Source organism: Mus caroli, chromosome 18 (genome assembly GCF_900094665.2).
Source record: "Mus caroli chromosome 18, CAROLI_EIJ_v1.1, whole genome shotgun sequence".
NCBI classification, from domain to species: domain Eukaryota; kingdom Metazoa; phylum Chordata; class Mammalia; order Rodentia; family Muridae; genus Mus; species Mus caroli.
The window spans coordinates 11,588,575-11,603,996 of NC_034587.1; the positions used below are offsets into that span (position 1 = coordinate 11,588,575).

The 15,422-nt window shown below is 44.2% G+C and overlaps 1 protein-coding gene across 4 annotated transcripts in view; it reads right to left on the reverse strand.

The window, feature by feature from the left end:
• The window catches only part of Kctd1 (potassium channel tetramerization domain containing 1), a 183,752-nt gene that overhangs the window by 70,107 nt on the left and 98,223 nt on the right, over positions 1 to 15,422 (reverse strand). The window contains exon 1 of one of the 4 annotated variants that reach the window (XM_029472155.1): positions 10,385 to 10,616. The exons of the other annotated variants lie outside the window; for them this stretch is intronic. The gene's annotated coding sequence lies outside the window, so the exon portion shown is untranslated. Of the gene's footprint in view, positions 1 to 10,384; positions 10,617 to 15,422 lie in introns of those variants that run through there. 4 annotated transcript variants of the gene reach the window in all.

The following is a 15,422-nucleotide window of genomic DNA, read 5'->3' on the forward strand; positions in this document are numbered from 1 at the left end:
AGCCTGGTCTACAAAGTGAGTTCCAGGACAGCCAGGGCTACACAGAGAAACCCTGTCTCGAAAAAAAAAAAAAAAAAAAAAAAAAAAAAAAAAAATCCTACCTCTGAGAAATTGTGTGATGAGATCTGTGTTCAATACGGAGCAGAGAGCAATATGCCAGTTATTGATCTTAGTTACCACAGCCCTGGGCTCTCTTCTGCCTGGGACTATAGAGCCTATGTTGCTGAGGCAGGACACCAGGTGTCAATCACACTCCTCACACAGACAGGAAAGAAAATCAAGGGACCAGAGGGACAACCAACCCTTTCCTGACACCTGTGCTATCATTATTCATTCTGAGGGACCCTGGAGCAACTTGAGGAGGAGACCACATCACCCCACATAAGAACCTTCCCAGGATCCCAACAAATCCATGAAATTAAACTCTTCTACAACCTTTCCACTCTGACACTGTGATGTAGATGGGTGGTCCCAGGCAAGACTCGTGCCCCAGCAGAGCTGCAGAGGGGAGGGGTGGACAGCTGTCCTGTTGATTTTAAATAGTGAGCACAGGTTTCATGGGTGCTAGAAAAATCTAAATATCAAACCAACCCAGTAACACTGGAAAAGAGCTATTCCCTATAAAGAAAGGGCAAACGCCAGGCCAGAGGTGCCCCTGGAGCCCCAGAACCAGCTTCCTCTGCCCTGCCCCTCATTCCAAGGCAGGAGGAGGTTACTGGAAACCTAGGAGAGGCTCCATAAGAACAGAGCAGTGCACACAGCAGAACCAGTAAGGACCTGACTCGTGAGCAATGGTGCTTTAACTGCTAAAATCCTACACTGCCTTTCTGCTAATCCTTTAATGTGGCTCCCTCCTGCCTCTTATGCTATGGCAGATATCCTAAAAAGTCAAAGGTCTCTTCCTAGAAAGAAAGGTAGGGGTGGAGGAAGTGGGGTGGTGGTGGCAGTGCCCAGCCTACAGCCATTAGGGAGGGATAGGCCAAGGCTATTTTCCTCCACAGCCAAAGAAGGAGAGTGAAGTTTCTGCTGAAACGTTAACTACAGAGAGCTTTTAAAATGAGTGGGGATAATGACTGAGAGGAGAACAAAGCTGGCATTAGATAAGGACAATTACACAAACTAAGGGACTTGCTGCTTTAAAGTCATTAATTCCAGGTCAGTGGCTAAATTTTTCTTGTGTGTACTCAAACCAAAACAAACCTATTAATAAGGTTGCAGCACAGGATCTTCTGGAACAGTGAGGTGGGAAAACAAATTGTTCTGTTTACACGGAAGAGGACTAGAGCGATTGGTGAGTGAATGAATGAATGGGAGGGAGAGGGGTGCACAGGAGGAACCCAGAGGGCTCTCAACAGTGCCACTACTCCGTGTGACACTCTCTTGGGGGACACATTTATCCTAACTGAAGAGAGTGACCCTCGTGGAAGCTATGGACGTGGTACCTTAGCTGAAGTCAGCGGGCAGCTTCAGGACTAGATAGGGTTTCTTGTTGGTTTTTCTTCCTCTTTTCTTTTTATCTTATATTTGGAGACAGGCTGTCCCTAGGTAGCTCAGGCTAGCCTGGAAACTATGCAGCCCCAGCTAGCCTTGACTCCTCATGCTTGTGCCTCTTCTGTCCTGGGACCTGGGCCCCGAAGCCAGCTCGGAGGTTCTTTTATCTAGGAGATCCATGCAAGGCTCTAATTTTCCAGTCAGTTTTCTGTGAACCCAAGGCTGCTCTTAAAATGGTTTCTTAAGAAGATAAATAAGCAGTCCGTGGTGGTGCAAGACTTTGATATCAGCACTAGGGATGCAGAGTCAGGTAGAGCTAGAAGCCAGCCTAGTATACAGATCAAGTTCCAGGACAGCCAGGGCTACACAGAGAAGCCCTATCTTGAAAAACCAATGAACAAACAAACAAACAAACAAACACAAATTAAAAACTACAGTTGTTGCAAATCACAGAAATTTTTTTTCCAGAAAAAAAAAAAAAGGTGTGTGTGTGGAGCGGGAGGGGCAGTGACCTAGGACAGGACAAGTCTGTCTCCCACCCCACCCCCAGCCCGGTCCCCCATGTGTCAAGTTTGCGCATGCCCAGCCCAGCGTGAAACCTAGGCTGTGATTCTTGTGCACACAGGCATCTTCCTTAAAATCAATCAGTAATGTGACCAAAAGGTAATTTTCATTCCAATAAACCCCGGGCCTGGAGTGCTGCACAGCTGTGGGTTGCTCTATTTCAGCGACATTTTTCAACGATTTCTGTATGAACTCTGTGTGTGTGTGTGTGGTTAGGGACAGGGTCTCACTGGATAGCCCAGGCTGGCTTTAAGCTTTCAGCCATGCTCCTGCCTCAGTTTCTGGGTCCTAGGATAACACACATGAACCATCATGCCGGGCTTTGGTGTTTCTACTTTACCGAGCTGTGTTTGATCCCATGGAGAACTGAATCCTCAGCTTCGACTCTAGCTGATTTCAAATTCCAGCTGAACACAAGCTGATTGGGAACTTTATTTAGCAAATAGCGAGCCAGGATCTTTTAGGGACAGAACTCCCTCCCAGCCACCCCAGCCACCCCAGCCCACCTTTTATGCCTACTTCTAAGAATACAAATCCTGCTAGGCAGGATCCCTCTGACCTAGTGGAGAGGCTGCAATGCTGGTCTAGCCTGAGCTAATCTTTTCTGCCTGTAACTTTTGAAAAGTACATTTATAACTTAATAAGGCAATCTAAAGCCAGCCAATCTACCTGCCCTCAGAATGCTGCTGTGTCCTGACCCTAGATCTTTTATTCAGATTATGTCAGTTTGTCGGTCCCTCTTCTTAAGGGTGCAGATCACATGTTCCTTCACTTCCCTGAACTGCACTATGACTCCCCTTGCAGCAGCCCCTATTTCAATACAGGGATCCCTCCTCAAAACTCGCTTGCCAAGATTGACTAATGGCTCCCCTAAGAGACTCCAAAAGGCCTCATCCTGCACGCCCCATCTTCACAGAATTCTTACTTCACTTGCTTCTCGCTCTTGAAAGCGCCTTGCTGCAGCTTTGTGTCAAGCCCCTCTTTCCCGTTTCTGCCCAGCCTTCAGAGTGTCCACCCTTGTCTCTTCCTATCATTTCTTATTAAGCAAAATGATCTATGCAGATGGCTTCAGTAATCATCCTAATTGGTGTACTTCTAGGTCTGGTCATCTAGTCCAGACCCCTCAGACTGAGGCGGCACACCCTTAGCCATATCCCAGACACATCTCAGCCTCTAGAAGGGACTCCTGTCCTGTCTCTCTGGTCATGCCAGATCCTTTCCTTCAACCCTCAGAATCAGCCTCAAGTTCCGTGGCTGCTACTCTGAAGGACCCCCTCTCACCCTCTCCAGCATTCTAGCCCAGGTACTTTGCCCTAATCTGGGCAGCAGTGCAGCCCACAGTTACATCTCAACAAGGCAGAACTTGTAACAAAACAACAAATCCCCAAACAAACCCCAGAAAAGCAGCTAGTTGCCCCACTTCCCCGCCCCTTCCCCACCTTCTGTGCTACCGGAGACCTGAAATCTCCATCACAGTCTTGGACAGGATCCTTGTCACCCGCCCTTGGTTTTCTCCTCACCACTTCTGCTCAGTCTTTACGCTCCAGATCAGAGTCCTTCTGTTCTGGAGTATTCTAGACTGTTCCTGCTCTTTCTTTTATAAGACCCCTTGCTCAGTACTTCCCTCTGTCGACCACTGTCTCTAGGTTCAAAATCCTTTTCTCTGCCTTTTCTGTCTGCTTTGAAGGAGGTGGGTGGTGTTCCTAGGGATTAAAAAGATATCCTTGGGGGGAGGGGCAGGGAGGCGAGGGCACTTCAGAGGACAAAGGTGACTCCCTACACTAGCAACACTAGCACAGAGCACAAGTTTCCAAATATAAATCACCTTGAGAATACTGATTTAAATTCTTGCAGTTGTGAACAAACAAAAGGACAGGTCCATGATTGAAACTCTTGGAGGTAAAGCAGGGTTCCTGTCAACATTACTGACATTCCGCAACACCGCAACACTGCACACTATTCTTCTCATCTTGACAGCAACCCAGACAAGGATTCCAGCCCTTCCTGCCCTTTTCTTCTCTAGGACAGTCCTCATCTCTGACCAGTATTGGTGCATGGGAAATACTTGTTCCCTTGGTATTCTAAAGCATCAGGTTTAGAATTCTTACTGCTCTGCTCCCCAAACCCAAATTATAACACTGACCCACTGAAAGCTGCAGAGGCTCCCTAAAAATTCCTCAGTACTGCTGTGTACCTGTCAGAGAACATCCTGCCCATCGGATGACGTCAGCGTTCTTGGTTGTATCTCTATAGACTGGAGTTACGGGAAGGATAGAGGAAAAATGAAGATTATGGGAACGGAACAGGATGGAAAGACAGCGTGAGGTCTAGAGAGACAAGAATAACCTGTAGAGAGAAAAGGCACACATGAGGCTGGAGTCGTGGTGACTCTGGAGAAGGTCTACCTCAGTCCTAGCTTTCATTACCCACAGAGGATTCAGCCTGCCAACCAGATGACCTCTCAGCAAGACAGACTTAAACTTCACGGTGCTGTCTTAAGCCCTGGTCCATGGAGGAGAGAGCTCTGCCAGGTACACAGGAAGTATGCAACCGGGGCGTAAGGAACAGCATACTCTTCTGTGCACTGCTGGAAAAAGCTTTTTATTCCTAATCTTCACAACCAAGGAATTTGTTTTTATGTTTTCAGATGAGGATATAAAATTCATGGGAAACCTTTTTGCTTTCGTCTTGGGGAAGGGAGGCGGCAGAAAAAATGGACTACCGTTAAATGATCCTATAAAATATTTTTCTACAACTGCATCTGAGCTCTCAGTATGTACTGGGAAAGAGAGCAGTACTGATGGAGCAATGTTCCTACCCACAGAATGGACTTTACCTAAGGATAAATGACGGGGGTTATGAATAGTCAAGCTTTCTATGGTCCTAGGGATTGAAGCCAGAGCCTCATGCATGCTAGGCAAGGAGTTTATCACTAAGCTATATCCCCAAACCTCAGTTTAGTTTTTATTTTGAGATATGGTTTCACTTAGTTGCCCAGATGGTCTTGAGGTGAGTCTGCAGCTTGACTGGGTTATAATCCTCCTGCCTCAGCACCTTGAGTAGCTGAGGTGACAGAATTATACCACCAGGCCACCTCACTAATCTTTATTCTTTTATAGTCTACTCTACATATATCAAATTAAAAATAATTAGAAAATTTCAACCACTGGTTCAAATACAGTAAGTCCAATGCTTATGCAATGGATTATAAAAAAAATACCCTCTCTGTCTCTCGCCCAACATATGAGTGGTAACTAGAAATAACAATAGAGGTTATATTACAGAGTACACAGAAATGTTTGGCATTAAAAGCCTGACCTAATATTGAAATTCATACCAGGGACAAACAAATCTGAGCTTTAGAAAATTATGTCCCTCCAAGCACTTGTTTTGACCTAATTTAAAAACATTTTATTTGCAGTTATTTTGGCAAAACAGAATCATAGGCTCTCAGGTCAGAGAGAAGTTGCACGTGTCACTGGGCTGCCACCATCTCTTGACCCCTCTAGGCCTACTCAGCCCCCCTGTCTTGCTTGGTGGTCTTCTGAGGGACTGACAACAGGGTGGAGCCACCTCTCCTTTTCAAAAGCTCCCCACGACTCAGCTATGATTCAGTACTTGATCCATGCTGTTGGTCCCCCAGGGACTCCTCCTCACATGCTTTCTTCCATGGGAATCAGAGAAAGGAGACGTTTCAGGGGGAAAGCACCTGAGAACAGAAAGATGTCCCCACTGAGTGACTCACTTAGTTTTTGGGTGGCCCATCTAGGATGAGAGAGGCCAGAGTGAGGCATAATGCCACAGTATTCTCAAGGTTACACAGGAAAAGAGAGGCTTTGTCACCAGGAGGAAGACCAACTCCTTCGGCTGGGACCAATTCCTGACCCTGGACAGACACTGGTTCTCATCCCAGATGGGCTTCTGTCTCCCCACCCAAACAGGAAGGTTAAGTTCTCAAGGAACTCGGCTAACATGTGTTCCAGAGTTCACTGTCCTCTAATTAAAACCAGCATTAACTAGGAAATGCTGGCTGCAGAGATAGCTCAAGGGGTGAAATGCTTGCTGAGATCAGAGCTCCAGAATCTACATAAAGCTGGATACAAGTAGTTTACATCTGTAATCCCAGAGCTCCTATATGGAGATAATAGCGTTTCCCAAGCTCACAGACTAACCTTATTTACTGGAAGCTGAACAACATGAGACCTCCATTTCAAAGAAGGTAGATGATGAGGACTGACCTCTGAGCTTGTCCTCTGAGCTCCCCTTGTGCCATGTCATACATGCATCTGCACCCCCAACACACACTTTTCTCTTTACAATTAGGGAATTCTACATTTTATAAAACTCATGCAAGAGTGACCACCTTTATCTGGAAGATCAGATGAAACCAGTCACAGCTTCACCTGCTACTGTCACATGGAGCCTTCCTGTGACAATGTCAACATGAGTGTTCAATCAGCATGCAAGCCTGCTTTTGTAGGGGTGGAACCCAAGTGCTAGAGGAGACCTCGTGTTGTAAGGCAGGTTTGGTGACTATGGTTCTATTTTAATGAGCAGACTTGTCAGTTTCAGGCTCTGCCTTTCCCACTGGAATGCTGAGTCCATGAAAAATGAGCCTTCTTCATAATTATTGAATAAATGAACAAGTGGGAAACCTAGTCCTAGGTTTGGTATTCAATAACCACTTGCTAGAGCACATTATTTTGCATTCTTAGCCTATAAACTTGTGGTGAGGATTATACACACATAGTGCATAGTGAGTCTTTATAGAAATGTACACACACACACACACACACATATATATATAAAAACACACATATATACCTATGAAGCATCAACGCACGGGCGCCTAATAATCTAACTAGAAGCATCCTGCATGGGTTGACAGGGCTGGCATTATTCCCAAACAAGCTACTATAAAGCAAATCAAGACCCAGGTGTGAAGTCACATGGTTTAGGTCTACTTAGTACTTCCTCTCAGGAAGGAAAGGGTAGCTGAGAAAATGACATCCTGCCATTGCTTGTAAAGTTTTCATGAAGAATGGTACCTACCATTCTATGCAATACACTGAAGACAGCCTCACATTCTTTGTTTGTTTGTTTGTTTTTAATTTGAGTGGGATCTTTTGTGGTGTAATGACCACAAGAATATTCTTAAAACTATTATTGAAAACAATTTACAAAAAATTTTAATGATGAAAGTGTAAAAGACCCTAGGTGGTGAAGTGTTCTCATTAATTTACTGAAACAAATGTAGACTGCGTTTCACAGGTATCAAGCCACCTGACGGGGAAATTATTGCTATAAACCGCTGATAGTAACTAGGGAATATATCAGCAAGATGGGGCATGCCACGGAGAACCAAAGTCACATTGCCAAGACCCAGAAGTCATTGTAAATGTTAGTTTTTAAACACTTTTATATAAATAATGAAGCCACCCCTACTGTGATGAAATGAGAAAAGCCAAAGCTTGGTCACTTTGCTCTATTTTTGTGACTTGCTAGAGATGGCACACCTATAATTTAACATCTGTCTTTTTTGATAACTTGATGGTTTTGATCGTTTGATCATTACTGTACTTGTTTTAGAGCTGCTTCCTGGAAATATTTCTATTCTGTCACTGGTGCTTATAAATACTTTACTATGCTAGTTCATGAATACTTGATCTTACTGTTAAAAGTATATTGAAAATCAGGAATATATGCTATATAATCCTTCTATCCCTCCCTCTCAACTTGTCAAACTCTGAACTAAAGAATTTTTAGCTATAGTTTATTAAGCACTTAATTCAAGACTTTTATTTCTTATTACTGGGGATCAAACTCCAAGAATCAGGCATGCCAGACAAACACTCTACACCACAGACCCACATCACCAACTTCATTGTGGACTTAGAACAATTTACACACCACACTCAAGTGATCAGGTTTTCAAAGAGTTCAGTTACTTTGGTCAACTGTGCCCTGAAAGTACTCAATGGAAAATTCTAGAAATAAACAATTTATAATTTCCAAATTACACATTGTTCTACATATTGAACATGTTGAGATCACCCTCCCACCCCCAACACACACACACACTGCTAGGGAGTGTAGACACTACCTGGGGTGTAGACCATCCGTTTGCCTGGCACCTGAACTGCTAACCTTACAATTAGACACTTCATAGCCATAGTATCAGCCCATTGGATGTACTTATGACATGTAACCCATACAGTAAGTCCCATGTTTGTGCTATTTGCTTAATAAATGCCTGAAACACAATCGCCACAATCCTGGGAATTTGGATAAGCTAAAGAGAAGTTGTAAATATGTCCTTTAAAAGGTGGAGGCTTTTGAGACTTTGGGTCTGGTTAATTTTTGTGTGTGATGTCTCTATTTATTTTCCAGATTTAAAAGTAGAATTGTTTTTATTTAATAACAGGGGAGGAATCCACTGAGGCTGCTGAGCTCACCATGAAGAGTCTTCTGGATGCTACCATTGCTGTTGCATCTCACTCAGGAAAGAGATAATCAAGTGCCTGACATATGCTTCCCTCTGTGGAGAGGGCACTAAAGGTGCACAAAGGCAAGGCACAGGAAGACAATGGCTTGTGAGACTTACTAGGGGTCTAAGAATACAGCGGAAGCTGCTATGTTCCCAGTGTCTGCTTGAATTGAGGAGTGTCTGACCACCCAGGTTAGCTGTTAACATAACTTGAATTGTTCTGTCCCTTGGATTCTACCAGAATCAACAGGGAATCCCCAAAAGGCGTAGCTCCTTCCTGGAAGGCTTTAGGCAGCTTCCCCTGTCCTTCCTGGAAGGCTGCAGGCAGCTTCTCCTTTTCTTCCCTATGATTTCATTTTACTCTGTATTTTCCTTGTGTTCTTTTGGGCTCCCAGGTCCGCAAAGCGGCCTTTATTCCTTTTACAATGAAAGGTCTCCATGCCTGTGGTTGTCACTTCCTAGAGATATATGTTCTTGCAGCAGAAACAAGTCGGGTGACTCCAAGAGGGCTGAATACTTTCACCAGCCTGTTCCTGCTGGACAAGTTCTGCCTGCCAAGAGAAAGGCCTTGGTGGGAGGGCCTTCCTCCATGCCAGGAGGCAAATTCTTGCCCATAAAGCACTGTAATACTATATTGAACATTTTCTATTTGACTTTACGGTCATTTTTATTGGTTCTTTTACTAGTTACAGCCCTGTATCAGAATTGTGTTTATTATTATTTTTTTAATTAAATGCTCTGAATGAGGTGATTGAGAAGGCCTGAAGTCCTTGAGCATTGAGTCCTCAAACAGCTCAGCTGAGAACTGGCCTGGTCTCCATGAGTGTCAGAAGCCCCAATGAGGATCCCATGAGCGTCCTACCACTACAGAAAAGGCTGAAGGGAGTGGGGCCTCTTCGCACAAAACCAGAAATCCCTCAGTCGACCTAAGGTGGCAGCTACTGGCAACTGAGACCTACGTTTGAGCAGGACCACTTCGTCCTAATTCATACCGCATGTTCTCTACAATCTCTAAAATCTAATTGTTTTCAAAGACATGCCTAGCAAGTGCTGATGCCCATCCTTTCCCTCCTGCACACTGTCCCTCCCTCCTTCCCCTCCCGGCCTCCATTATTTTTGGCATAGAGACTAAACACAGTTTCTCAGACATGCTAAGCATGTACTAGGCGAATACTCCTCCACTGAACTATAGGCAGCCTTTGAATGAAAATTTTTCAGCCTTTTATTTTGAGACAGGGTCTAACTAATTTCACCAGCATAGCCCAGGGTAACCCAGTGTAGCCCAGAGTATCCCTTAGCTTTGTAATCCTCCTGACTCAGCATGGTTTTCCTCTTATAGAATATCACAGGCTTATCATGCTGTCGAGATGTATAATTCTAATTATTTATCTACCCCAAGGATATATACCTGTGTCTCAGTGTCTATGTAGCCTGGTACTGGGCACTGGACAGTATCCAGAAATGCTCCCTATGAACAAAATCCCATAAACACTGCACAGGACACCTCAGAACCATTTCATCAATTTTGCAAACTGGGGGTCCATTGAGTCCTCAAACAGCTCAGCTGAGAACTGGCCTGGTCTCCATGAGTGTCAGAAGAGATGAAAGAAAAGATGCTGTGTGCCAAGAAGCCAGAATTTTAGTAGCTATAAACGTTATAACTGGCATATAAACCATGTTGTGCTTCTGAATTCCTCTGCACAATTACACATACACTCAACCATACAAAACGTGGATTAAAACATGGTGAACACTTAGAGCAACTCATGTCTAGGAAACATGGCCGTTTACTCTGAGGCAGACTTTCAATTCTAGTGTGCACACGGGTTGAGCATCCTTTACCTGAATATCCAAACTCTTCTGAGCACTGCTGCACCACCAGGGTAGAAAATTCCCCACCTTATCTCATGTGCTGGATCACAGTTGAAAGACGGGCATGAAACAGCAGCACAGAACCAGATCTAGGTGAATGTATGAGGTATACATGGGCATGAGTGAATTTCATGTACAGATTCGAGTCCTTTCCCCCAAGAGATCCTAAACTTCACAAAATAAAAACAACATGTGAAATTGGAAATATTTCTTTTTCCTAAACTTACTGGATAAGGGACGCGCAACCTGCACTAGGCTAAAGTGATATCTCAAAGAAAAGGCTTGATATTTTTAACGAATATTTTATTTTTTTCCTGAGTTTCTATATTCTATATAAACTTGAGAGTAACCCTTTCAGTTTGGCCAATCCACCTTCAGTTCGGTTTCTTAGAGACTAACACAAACCGTTTGCTCTCTGGGGTTCACTTGTGATCAGTCATGAGACAGAAGGTGCCTTTCTCTGCAGCCAGCCTGCTGGGCATGGCCCAGAGACTCCTCTTATGCTCATCCACACTCTCCTCACTTCCAAATCCCTCCAACCCCAGCACATAGTGAGTGTGCTGGCTGCTCTGTGTCAGTGTGACACAAGCTGGTGTTGTCTGACAGGAGGGAAACTCAACTCAGAAAATGCCTCCATATGATCCAGCTATAAAGCATTTTCTTAATTAATGATCAATGGTGAAGTGTCCAGGCCATTTTGGGTGTGGTGGTTCTGAGTTCTGTAAGAAAGCAGGCCAAGCAAACCATGAGGAGCAAGCCAGTGAGCAGCACCCCTCCATGGCCTCTGCATCAGCTCCTGCCTCCAGGTTTCTGCTTTGCTTGAGTTCCTGTCTTGATTTCCTTTGGTGATGAACAGCAATATGGAAGTTTAAGCCAAATGAACCTTTTCCTGCCCAACTTGCTTTCTGGTGATGGTGTTTTGTCACAGCAATAGAAACCCTAGAATGAACATATTCATATTCAATGAACACATCTGCAAAAAATCCAGGTGTTTGGGATGTACGTTAGCTGGTAGGTACTTGTGTAGCATGCATGATAACCTCAGTACCATGTACAGCATCAAATGAAACTAGTGTGGTGGCTCTTGTCTGAAATTCCAGCACTTATGAGGTAGAGACAAGAGGATAGATACACAGCAAACTGAAGGCTGACTTGGACTACATAAGACCCTATCTTAAAATAATAAATCAACTTTTCAGAAATTTCTGGCTAAGAGTCTCCATCACCTTACTCCTTTTGGATAAGAGCTCTCATTTCAAGAAACCATCACTAGGAACACTAGGCAGTACCAGGATGGGGTTCATGACTCAACTCATCCCTAAGTTTTCTTTTAAAAGGCCACAGAGATTTGATAAAGGCAATCGCTGCTAAGCCTGTGGTTCTGAGTTCAATCATCATATGGTAGAAGGGGAGAATGGACTCCTACAAGGTTGCCCTTTGACCTCTACATACGTGTTATGGCATGCACATTGGCACACATACACACACATACACACAAACACACGCAATGTAGAAATCATTAAAACAACAACTGCGTAAGAAAGATTTCTGAAACATTCCCATTACTAGTCCAAGGGTGTCTCCTGAGAGAGGTCACCAGTTCTGTGAACGCCTGCCATGACTGGACACTAGCTTGTTGGGAAGAGGGAACAACTCTACCATAACTGGCTTTCCAAGGTTCCTGTCAGACTTTTATTTAAGTCTGTTGTCACAGTAACATTTTTTTTAATTGCTATCTAAATCCACTGAAAAATAAATAGTCCCCCCTTTCTCCCTTCTCTCTCTCTCTCTCTCCTTTTATCCAGCCCTCTGTCCCTCCCTCCCTCTGTCTCCTAGAGTAAACACACATAACACACATCTTTATTCAAGATGGAATAAAATGCCTAAAATATCTAAACCTATTCAGTTTTATCAGAAAGTATGCCAAAATCTAGAAGCCAATATTCTAGATGAGCCATCTCAATAATATAACTTAATTCCCAAAAGCCCACAAACTTATGAGGACAGCATTGGCTGAGTATCACAGGCTTTTGAAGGTAAAGTGAAGGCAATAAATCCACACAAGGTCACATCAGTCATTTCTATTCTATAAGCACACTTGGTCACATTACAAACAAGTCACAAGAAGTCATGAATTGGTTGGCAGCATTCCATTGGAGCTCTAATCCCCCTGACTGTGGAGTCTATCCCCTCTGATCATGGAATCTATCCGCTGATCATGGAGTCTATTCACCTGATCATGAGTTTATCCCCTGGTCATGGAGTCTGTTCACAACATTATTGGCACACCTCAACATCCAATGCAGCGTGTTTTCATTTCTATTTCATCCAATGAAGAATTTGGCTTAAATTGTAATTTTCAATGAGAAAACTGTTGTCCATTTATGCATTTGAGAAATGCAAACAGTCTAACATGAAATCTAGTCCAATACAAACTCTATTCTGGAGCACTAAAATTAGAAGACTTATAAAAATGACTGCAAGAACAATTTTTGTGTTTTAAGAGCAGCAGTATGGGACTGCTGCAACAACAATTTGCTACTAAGTCCAGCAATGAGAGTTCCATCCTCTGAACCCACAGGGTAGAAGGAAAGAACAGATTCCTTTATGTTATCCTCTGACCTACACACACACACACACACACACACACACACACACACACACACACACACACACGCGCGCGCGCGCGCAATTTTTAAAGACTCTCAGTATGATCAGCTGCTGTCCTCCAAGCCATCCCAGATAAAATTTTATCTCTTATAAAAGCTTCTGACTTTGTCTAACACCCTGCTGCTGAATCACTGGAGTTTGGGCAGCAGTAACATCCACCTGTGGGTTCTCCAACTCCTTTCAGCCGGAAGAAGCCCTGAGTTCCCATAAAGAGACATAAGAAAGGCCAGCAGAGCGAGCCCAGAAGTTTCAGAGTGAATTTCTCCTTAGGAGTTTGGGGATCAGGCCCACTCATAGATGGGCTCTGTGAGGTAACTGTGAGAGCAGAGGTCAGAGAGGACCAGAGCCCACAGATGCAACAAAATTCATTATCTATCATGAGGTCAGTGGTCTCCAGTGTTCCCAGTCTAGTCCACAGAGAAGAAATTGAAGAGGCCCCTGCCCAGCCCCTGGAACACTGAAGACAGACATAGAGCTTTACTCAAAAATTGCATTTTTCCCTACATGTAATATTTTTTTGCTTACAAAATGACAATGACTACTTCTAGAATGGCAAATGTCTTGATAGTCAATCTTTCCTCCTTTCTTCCACACCCCCTTTTTGGTGTTTCATTTCGTTTTTTGAAACAGTATCTCATGTACTCTGGACTGGCCTTGAACTCATTATGTAGCTGAGGGTGACCTTCAACCCTGATCTTCTTTCCTCCATCTCACAACCACTGGGTTTGTAAGGCATGTGTCATCAACATCTGGTTAATTTTGTGCTTGCAATTGAACCCAAGGCTTCATATATGCTATGCAAGCATTCTGCCAACTGAGCCACATACCTAACCGAATTAAGAACTTTTCAAACAGGAACCAATTTAACACTCATGGACATCCCATTTGGTAAGGAGGGAGGTGACCCTAGAACGTTGGAGGCAGAACTGATTTTGGGGTTCAACTCTGGGGACTGGCTGGTCCTATTCCATGATTTGGTTTCTCAAGAGTTTGTTCCAGTCCCCAGATCCAGCAAAGGCTGAGATTCCCACAGGGCTTGGAGAATGCCCCAAATACAGGAAACAATGTTTGTATTCCATACATTTGTAGGTGGTTATTTTTCAGTGTTGTGTAGAAACAGGCTGCCAGCAAAAGCCCTTCAGGGTGGGATGTGATTTGATGCTCCATTGTCTTTACTTTCAGACTATTTTATTTGAAAAGTTGATAAGAAATTTGGCACCAATAGGTTATGTATTTAAAGCCATGAGTTCAAATCCCAGCTTAGTCCCCTGACAGTCATCAAGTAAGTTAGTCAACATCTACTAGCCTTGTCTCCAAAGTAACTTGTAAAGAAAGGCCATAACTCTGTGAGAGACTCAGATGAAAACCTGTCCCCATCCCTCCCATGTGCATCAGTTAAAGGCTTTCTCTCCAGATGCTAGCACAGTTTTGAGAAGTGTTGGGACTTTAGGAGGTAAGGCTGAGCTAGAAGTAAGTATAAGGCCATGGGGCTCTATCTTATCCAGCCCCCTCCTGTCTGTTGTCTCTGTTTCCCGTCTGCAGTGAGGTAAGCAACCTCCTCCATGACACGCACCTCACCAAGGTGCTCTGCATACTATGGAGACCATGCACTGAAACCATGGGCCACAGGAAGTCTTCTCCCCTGGTTTTCTCAGGCATTTTGTCAGCCCCCACCCCAAAGCTTGACCAATACACTGCATTTCCAACAAGCACCTGAATGATGCACATGTTCAGGTTGACGGAGCCCTTGAAAGCCTCCAGTGAGCCCTGGTCATTACTCACTGATCAGTGAGAGACCATGAGTGCACACACCAGGACCGGACAGCAAAAGTCTCTGCAACCCACAGCCCAGTGAAACAAGAACCCAGCACAGCACTTCCCCTCTCCCTCCTGCCTCGATCTGGTTGGCTAGTCTACTCTATGACCCGTGACAGCTGGGAACGTGGAAATAGTTCACAGTCCTGAAAACTACATGTCTGAAAAAGGAACAAGCAAGGGTATTGAAATTAGCCATGTTCAAGGAGCTTGCCCTGAGTAATTACCTCACAGACTATAACACAATGAAAGATTGTTCCTTTAAAATATCAAATGCAAAGCTGGGTGTGGTGAAGCACTCAGGGGGCTGAGGCAGGAGGATAGCCACAAGTTTGAGGCCAACTTCAGGCTACATAGCAAGGAGTTTCAGGCAACCTTGCAATTATACATAGTAAGACCCTGTCACAAACACACACACACACACACATAGTGAGACCCTGTCACAAACACACACACACACACACACACATAGTGAGACCCTGTCACAAACACACACACACACACATAGTGAGACCCTGTCACA